At 27.3% G+C, this 6755-nt stretch overlaps 1 protein-coding gene across 9 annotated transcripts in view; it reads left to right on the forward strand.

The window, feature by feature from the left end:
• The first annotated feature begins 3749 nt into the window (after positions 1-3749).
• LOC107453214 (G-protein coupled receptor 83) overlaps positions 3750-6755 on the forward strand; it is a 53930-nt gene continuing 50924 nt past the window's right edge. For 8 of the 9 annotated variants that reach the window (XM_071187462.1, XM_071187449.1, XM_071187455.1 and 5 more), the window contains exons 1-2: positions 3750-3835; positions 5065-5196. The gene's annotated coding sequence lies outside the window, so the exon portion shown is untranslated. The remainder of the gene's footprint in view (positions 3836-5064; positions 5197-6755) is intronic. The other variant, XM_071187453.1, reaches the window with a different exon arrangement.

Raw genomic sequence — 6755 nt, forward strand, 5'->3', positions numbered from 1 at the left:
ATTAAAAATTATGGGCATTCACATTGGTTAATTAGCCTTAATAAGATGAAATTTGATACAGCAAATAAGTATGTGATGAATACATTATAATTTGTTGTAAGTTCTGTCTTATCTAAGATTGGACTAAAATTACTGAAAATTATGTACGATTGCAATAAAGTCATATGATTAATTTGTGTTAAGGTAATTCAGTTATGCCTCTAAGCTCCAATAAAAATGGCAATCCTTGTAAAATAAAGACAATGAATCTATATTTTATTTTGAATTGAAGTTATTTAATATTTAATTTAATCTTTTTCCCTAAATTCACGCTTAGACGACAATGACGTTTTTGTAAAAACAAACTCATTCTGGAAACGAACGTTGATTCAAAATTTTCATATTAAAAGAACATTAAACGTTCTACCAAAAAATTACTTATTTTTGTAAAGGTGATTTCATAAAAACTGGCACTGAGAAAAAATTCTAGTAAAATTACCATACTCTATGATAATGACATTTTTATTGAAAAAACACAATTCCGGCTAATTAAATTAAAATATATGGTATTTGAACCATTTTTTTAGAAATTTAGCATTCGTATGGAAACGGTTTATCGGATATTCTGATTTTTAAAATTATAGTTCTTGTTACCGCACATTGAGCAAAAAATACAAAACTGTAAAGTATATTTAACCGAATAAATGGGTTTTGTGTAATGCTCAAAGGGATTATGATAAATCTACCAAAGATTACCACATTTACCAAATTTTATCAGATATTACGAAACCATATTTTGATTGTTAATTTTACCAAAATTATTACCAGAGCGCTTCGATAAAAACTACTGAGCTTTATGGTGTTGCCATAAAGCCGAAAACATGGTTCATTTTACCATATTCTTGTAGTTTTGACCTTACTTTTTCATCAAAGTATAGTTCATTTGTGGGAATTCTTTACATCTATAACGAATTTCTTTTCTGTTTTATTACGCGTATTCCGTGTGATTATTATTATTCATTTATTTATCTGTAACTGTTGAATTCGAAATTTTTTTGAAAAACTTACTTTTCTTTCACGATGAAGTTGGGGTAATCAGTTATCAAATAAAAATGACCATGAAAAATTGAGTCTAATAATGAAATTTTCAAACTACTTGAAAAGTTTTTCAAGTGGGGTACAAATATTAGAGAGATTTCTATCACATATGTTAGTAAATTTGACCAAACTTTTCTCAATGAAGAGAACCGTTTCTTCCAAACTCTTCATAACTGTGCAATATTCCTGGTGGTTACTTTTAACAGTTTTTGAAATGATTGATTGATTTTCTGGGAACGCGACTAATACAATAATTAACTCGTGTTACATATTATATAATTTACGAAAGTGTTTCTTTAAGTACTTATTTAATACTGCTTGAAAGATTTGTGTGAATTGAAAAAATATAAGGAAAAGACCCAATTTGGAAAATATAAATGCAAAAATGATAATAGGTATACTTTTATTAGATAAAATTTACGTGAATAAGACGCAAATAAAGATACAGAAAGGTTGTGCTTTATTTGCGTTAATTCGCCTTATTTATACAAAACGCAAAGTATACCCAATTCTCATTAATTCATGCACATTGTAGTTGCACCTGAATAAAAAATTTAAACAACGTGAATAAAGCACAACTTTATTGACATTTTGAGCTTTTTTCACGCTGTTTAGCTTTATTCAAAGAAGTCAAAAGTTCAAACTCTCTTAGTGTTTTTTTTTTCTTTTTACATTTATTTGTTATAACTAATAATAATTGCGTGAATCAAGCAATTTTTGTACCTAAAATGAAAACAAAAGAAAGAAAGAAAGAAAAAAATGAGTGAAAGCACACATATCTCAACTAGTTCCGAAAAATATATAAAATGACGAATAAAACAATAATCAAAAACATTCTTTAGAATGAAATGTAGAATGATATTTTATCCCTATTTATAAATTTGTGACAAATTGCATTATATTATGAATTTATGAAAATTATTTGAGCGATTGCTTAATTATTATTAGAAACAAAGTAATAAGAAAGCATCCTTTAAAAACTATTTTTTTAATTTTCCATTTAATTTATCAAAATCGCAAAAATTTCACAGATTTTTAAAAAATTCTTTCATAATAAAATTAATTATTTCGAAATCACTTAACTGTAAGCTTTTATAATAATTATCAGCATATATAATAATGATTACAATTTCCAACAATCTAATACTATATAATTTAATAAATTAAAAGACTGCCTATATGTTTTAATAAAATCTGTAACTGTAAACTTTTTATAATAATTATCAGTATGTATAATGATAATTATAACTGCTTACAAATTAATACTATGTAACTTTGTATATCAAAAGAGTGCTTAAATGTTTTAATAAAATCTGTGACTGTAAACTTTTTATAATAATTATCAGTATATATAACAATAATTACAATTGCTAACAATCTAATACTATGTAACTTAATATTTCAAAAGAGTGCTTATGTTTTAACCTAGTAACGAGAACTTAAAGGCATTTTTTATATTCTTTTGTGGTTTTGGCTGATTCCATTTCAGATTTTATGTCGTTTACTCACAGCCGGGAACCATTTAATGATATTTAATAAATTCGTAAATAAAAGTAAATTTAACATTCCTTACGTTATTGAAAGGTAATCAATTCACTGTCTCCGCTGTTTAATAATGCTTATAAATACGTAGATAAAATTTTATTTAAAATTCTTTACGTAATTGAAAGAGACTTACAAAACTTTCTATAACCAAAATAGATTGCTCGAATGATGCATTTACAAAGGCTCTAAATGTTTTCTTGTTTAAAAACAGTATCATTGAGCAGTAAATATCTAAAGCGAAATTTATTTTCTAAAACATATTTCTGAATTTCTAATTACCGAATATTCCCTTAAAATATTTAGGAACATAAAGAATCGCATATGATATTCTCGTTGCAAATTTATCATTTTACATATTTTTTTTTTCGCTGAATATTTACAAATCACAAATTGTATTTCAGGATGTACAGTTTATTCTAGTTTTTTTTCTATAATTGCTTTTAGTGATGTATATAGTAGATCCGGGCCTTAGCTAGTTCCTGTTCAATTTGATTTCACTAATTTGTGAAAGTTTAACAATATTAGTGCTGTTTGAATATTAGTAAGGGTACCAAAAGTATGTTATATTTTAAATATTACACTGTTGGAAATTTCTCGGAAAACTGCTTAAATAACAATTTATTCAATTGTTATTTTGCCATGCTCAAACAAAACAGTCAAATAATCTTAAATAAGATGGTATTCAAACTGTTAACTGTTAGAAAAACCGTTTATAAACTGGTTTCATCTAATATGGTTTCTCTACCAAAATTGCATGTATGACCCACTATACCCATCTAATGAATCTACTTACTCTCTTAAAATGAAAGAGTTATTTCCCCTACTCAAAAAAGAGTTAAATTTTTTTAACTCAACTTGAGTGAAATACATTCTTATTTGAGCGAAATTCTTGCTTTGCGTTTACTCAAACTTGAGTGGTATTTATTAAGCAATATGTGAGTGCTTCCAGCTCAAACTTGAGTGATTTATTTATTACTTAATTGTGTGCGAGCTATAAGCTGGAATTTCTATCGTTTTATTTCAAAAAGCAAACGATAATAAATCTAAATAAAATTGTTATGTTCTGCGATCTAAATAGATTATGTCTTCGTTTTTATTATACGTTATTTTTTTCTTCTGGAGAATATGTCATTTAATATTTTGAATTAAGAAGAATTAGAACAACTTTTAGTTCACAGCGGTATTTCTGAACAAGACGCTGTTTTACTTTTTAGTAAGTAGATATACCTTGTTGCTTTTATTTTGAAAATACTTTTATTTTGAATGTGTTGTATACACATTCCATTTAAAGTAGCTGTTTTTCAGCGTTTTTTAATAAAATACTATTCATTTAAATTATTTGTCAAAAATATTTATTAAAATTGAAAGTGTTAAATGTGGATGATTATGGAATATTAAAAAAATCTGATTCCATGCTAGAATCTTTGTCAAAGCATATGGGAATATATTATATCTGATAAGAGTTTTACAATTTTTTCAGATTTCATATTAAAGTTTTAACATTTTATTTTAATATAATAAATTCATATCCATGTTTTAGTTTTTTTGATGTATAATTTTGGTGCAAAACATTTCTGGATAATTAATTTCATATCATTCTATACTTTTTTTATAAAAGATATTTACGAAATTATTGTTCATACAGTCTATTATTGCTGTTATTTAAATTGCGTTCTATTAATAAAGTTGACTGTCTTTAATTTATGAAAGTTCACATTTGCAACATCCATTCATTCAAATCAGAATCTTCAGATGTTCAATGCATTTTATTATAAATATATCATTCAAAAAAAAGTGGAAAATATTATATTTAACAAAAATTTGAGCAGTATTTTGAATTTTTCTGTTTTTATCCTGTTTTTAGCTTTTATTTAATTGAAATTCAGAATTAGTACTATTTTCGTATTTCATAAAGTATTTATCACATTATACGAACTATTTTTCCTTTGTTGCTAGCATAAAAGTTCTTACCACTTTTCTTCAAGTTCAATTTTCGAGGCAAAATTGAAAATGCAGAATTAATATTTAATTGAAAGTACAATGCTAATTAAAATATTTGAAAATGCAAATAAATTAGAATTTTACAATAGTTATAGATTAATAGTAAAAAAATAGGAGCAGAATTAAAAATAATATTTATTATGAGGTATAGTTCAATTTGAATTTCTATACCTATAGCCCAGCTGAAAATAAACTGTAATTTTTCTACAGAACTGAAGTAATTTCGTAGTTTTTCTAGAGTTAACTGCAAATTTTCATAGTGCAATCTTAACCGTAAAAACACTGCAGTTATTTTGCAGCTAATGCGAAGTAATTTCTCAGAAATTTATTTCGAAAAAACTTTTAGCTGTTGTCTACAAAATTACTGTAGTTTAAGTGAGGTCACTTTAAAATCATAAATTTAGAAAAAACTGAAACTTTAAATCCAATTTCATTCTGCAGTAAATTTGAAGTAATTATGCAGTCATTGCTTCAGAAGTATACTTTCTGATGAATCTACAGAAGAACTGCAGTTACTTTGCATTGTTGTAAAATTGAAGGAGTTTGATGTCTTCAATCCTGCTTTCCTGGCTGGTATATTAAATTTTTATAATGTTTTTTTCTTTTTGATTATGTATTAATTTCTTACAATTAGGTAAAAATTCTAAACATATACTGTGGTGGCCAAAAGTGTGGACACTTTTTGAAAGTTTCATGTTTTTCAAGTTTGTGTGCGTGAAGAATATATTAATTTTCAATTAAATACAAACGTTTATGTATCAAATTGAAGTTAATTTAATGTGAAATTTATTAACAAAAGCAGAATTAAAATATCTGTATTACAAAAAAAGTTATGCCTATTTTAGTAGAAACAAACAAACATAAATCATTTTGAATAAAGACGTGTTTTGTAATAAAAGCGTACTGGCCAATCACAAACACTGTTCTTAGGACCAATCAAATGTCTGTAACTATAGTTTAAGTTATTTGGATGGCAAAAGAGTTATTGTTGTGGAAATATTTTGCGGAATGATGCATACTAGTACAATTAAGAAGAGTATTGCTGTTTTTTAATTTTAAAGTCCTTTCTTTTAATTAAACTAATTTTAAACAATGTCATCAACAAGAAGAACTAATTGTGCATCTACAAAAAGAAGCCGAATTGTCATATTGAGAGAAAATGGCCTCTCTTATGCTGAAATTGCAAGACAAGTTAGTGGTTCAGTGACTTGTTCTGGTGTACGAAAGTTCTGTTTACGTTATGAAAAAACGAAATCAGTGGAAAATGAAGCCAAATCAGGCCGAAAAAATGCACAAGTGCTACCGCCGATAGAAAAATTAAACGGCTATGCCTTCAAGATATAAAAACTTCATCAGATGCCATTAGATGTGAAATGAATGCAGCGGGTATTGCAGTAAGTTCAAGAACAATAAGGAGAGGGTTATCAGGATTTGGACCACAAGCTAGAATTCCAAGGAAAAAACCATATTTAAATCAAAAGCAAAGCGAAAAACGAGTTAAGTGGGCAAAAGAACACATTAAATGGTCAGAAAATCAATGGAAGCAAGTAATCTGGAGCGATGAGAGTAAAATATCGCTCTTAGGTAGTGATGATGGAAAATACGTGAGACGTAGAGTAGGTGAAGCACTTCATCCTGATTACATTGAAACAACTACAAAAAACCCAACAAATGTTATGATTCGGACATGTATGTCTGCAGATGGTGTGGGCCGAATTCAAGTGATTTTTGGCATCCTGAATGCCAAAAAATACATCGAAACTGTCCTGAAACCAAAATTTATACCTTCCATCCGGGATCTCTTCCCCAACAACGCACCATTTATTTTTCAGCAGATTCAGCTCCATGCCACACAGCAAAAGTATGCAAAGCATGGTTTCAAAATAAAGGTATAGATATATTACCATGGAACACAAAGTCCTGATCTCAATCCAATTGAAAATTTGTGGCGACGTTTGAAAATTCTTGCACGAAAAAAACGTCCATCCAATAAAAGACAACTTATTGAAGCTATAATTGATTCTTGGCGCCATGTGATTACGAAAGATGAACTTCAAACACTCGTTCACTCAATGAAAAGAAGCTGGGAAGCTGTCTTAAAAAATAAGGGTTATCCTACTAAGTATTGATTG

The sequence above is a fragment of the Parasteatoda tepidariorum genome, chromosome X1, assembly GCF_043381705.1.
Source record: "Parasteatoda tepidariorum isolate YZ-2023 chromosome X1, CAS_Ptep_4.0, whole genome shotgun sequence".
Taxonomy (NCBI): domain Eukaryota; kingdom Metazoa; phylum Arthropoda; class Arachnida; order Araneae; family Theridiidae; genus Parasteatoda; species Parasteatoda tepidariorum.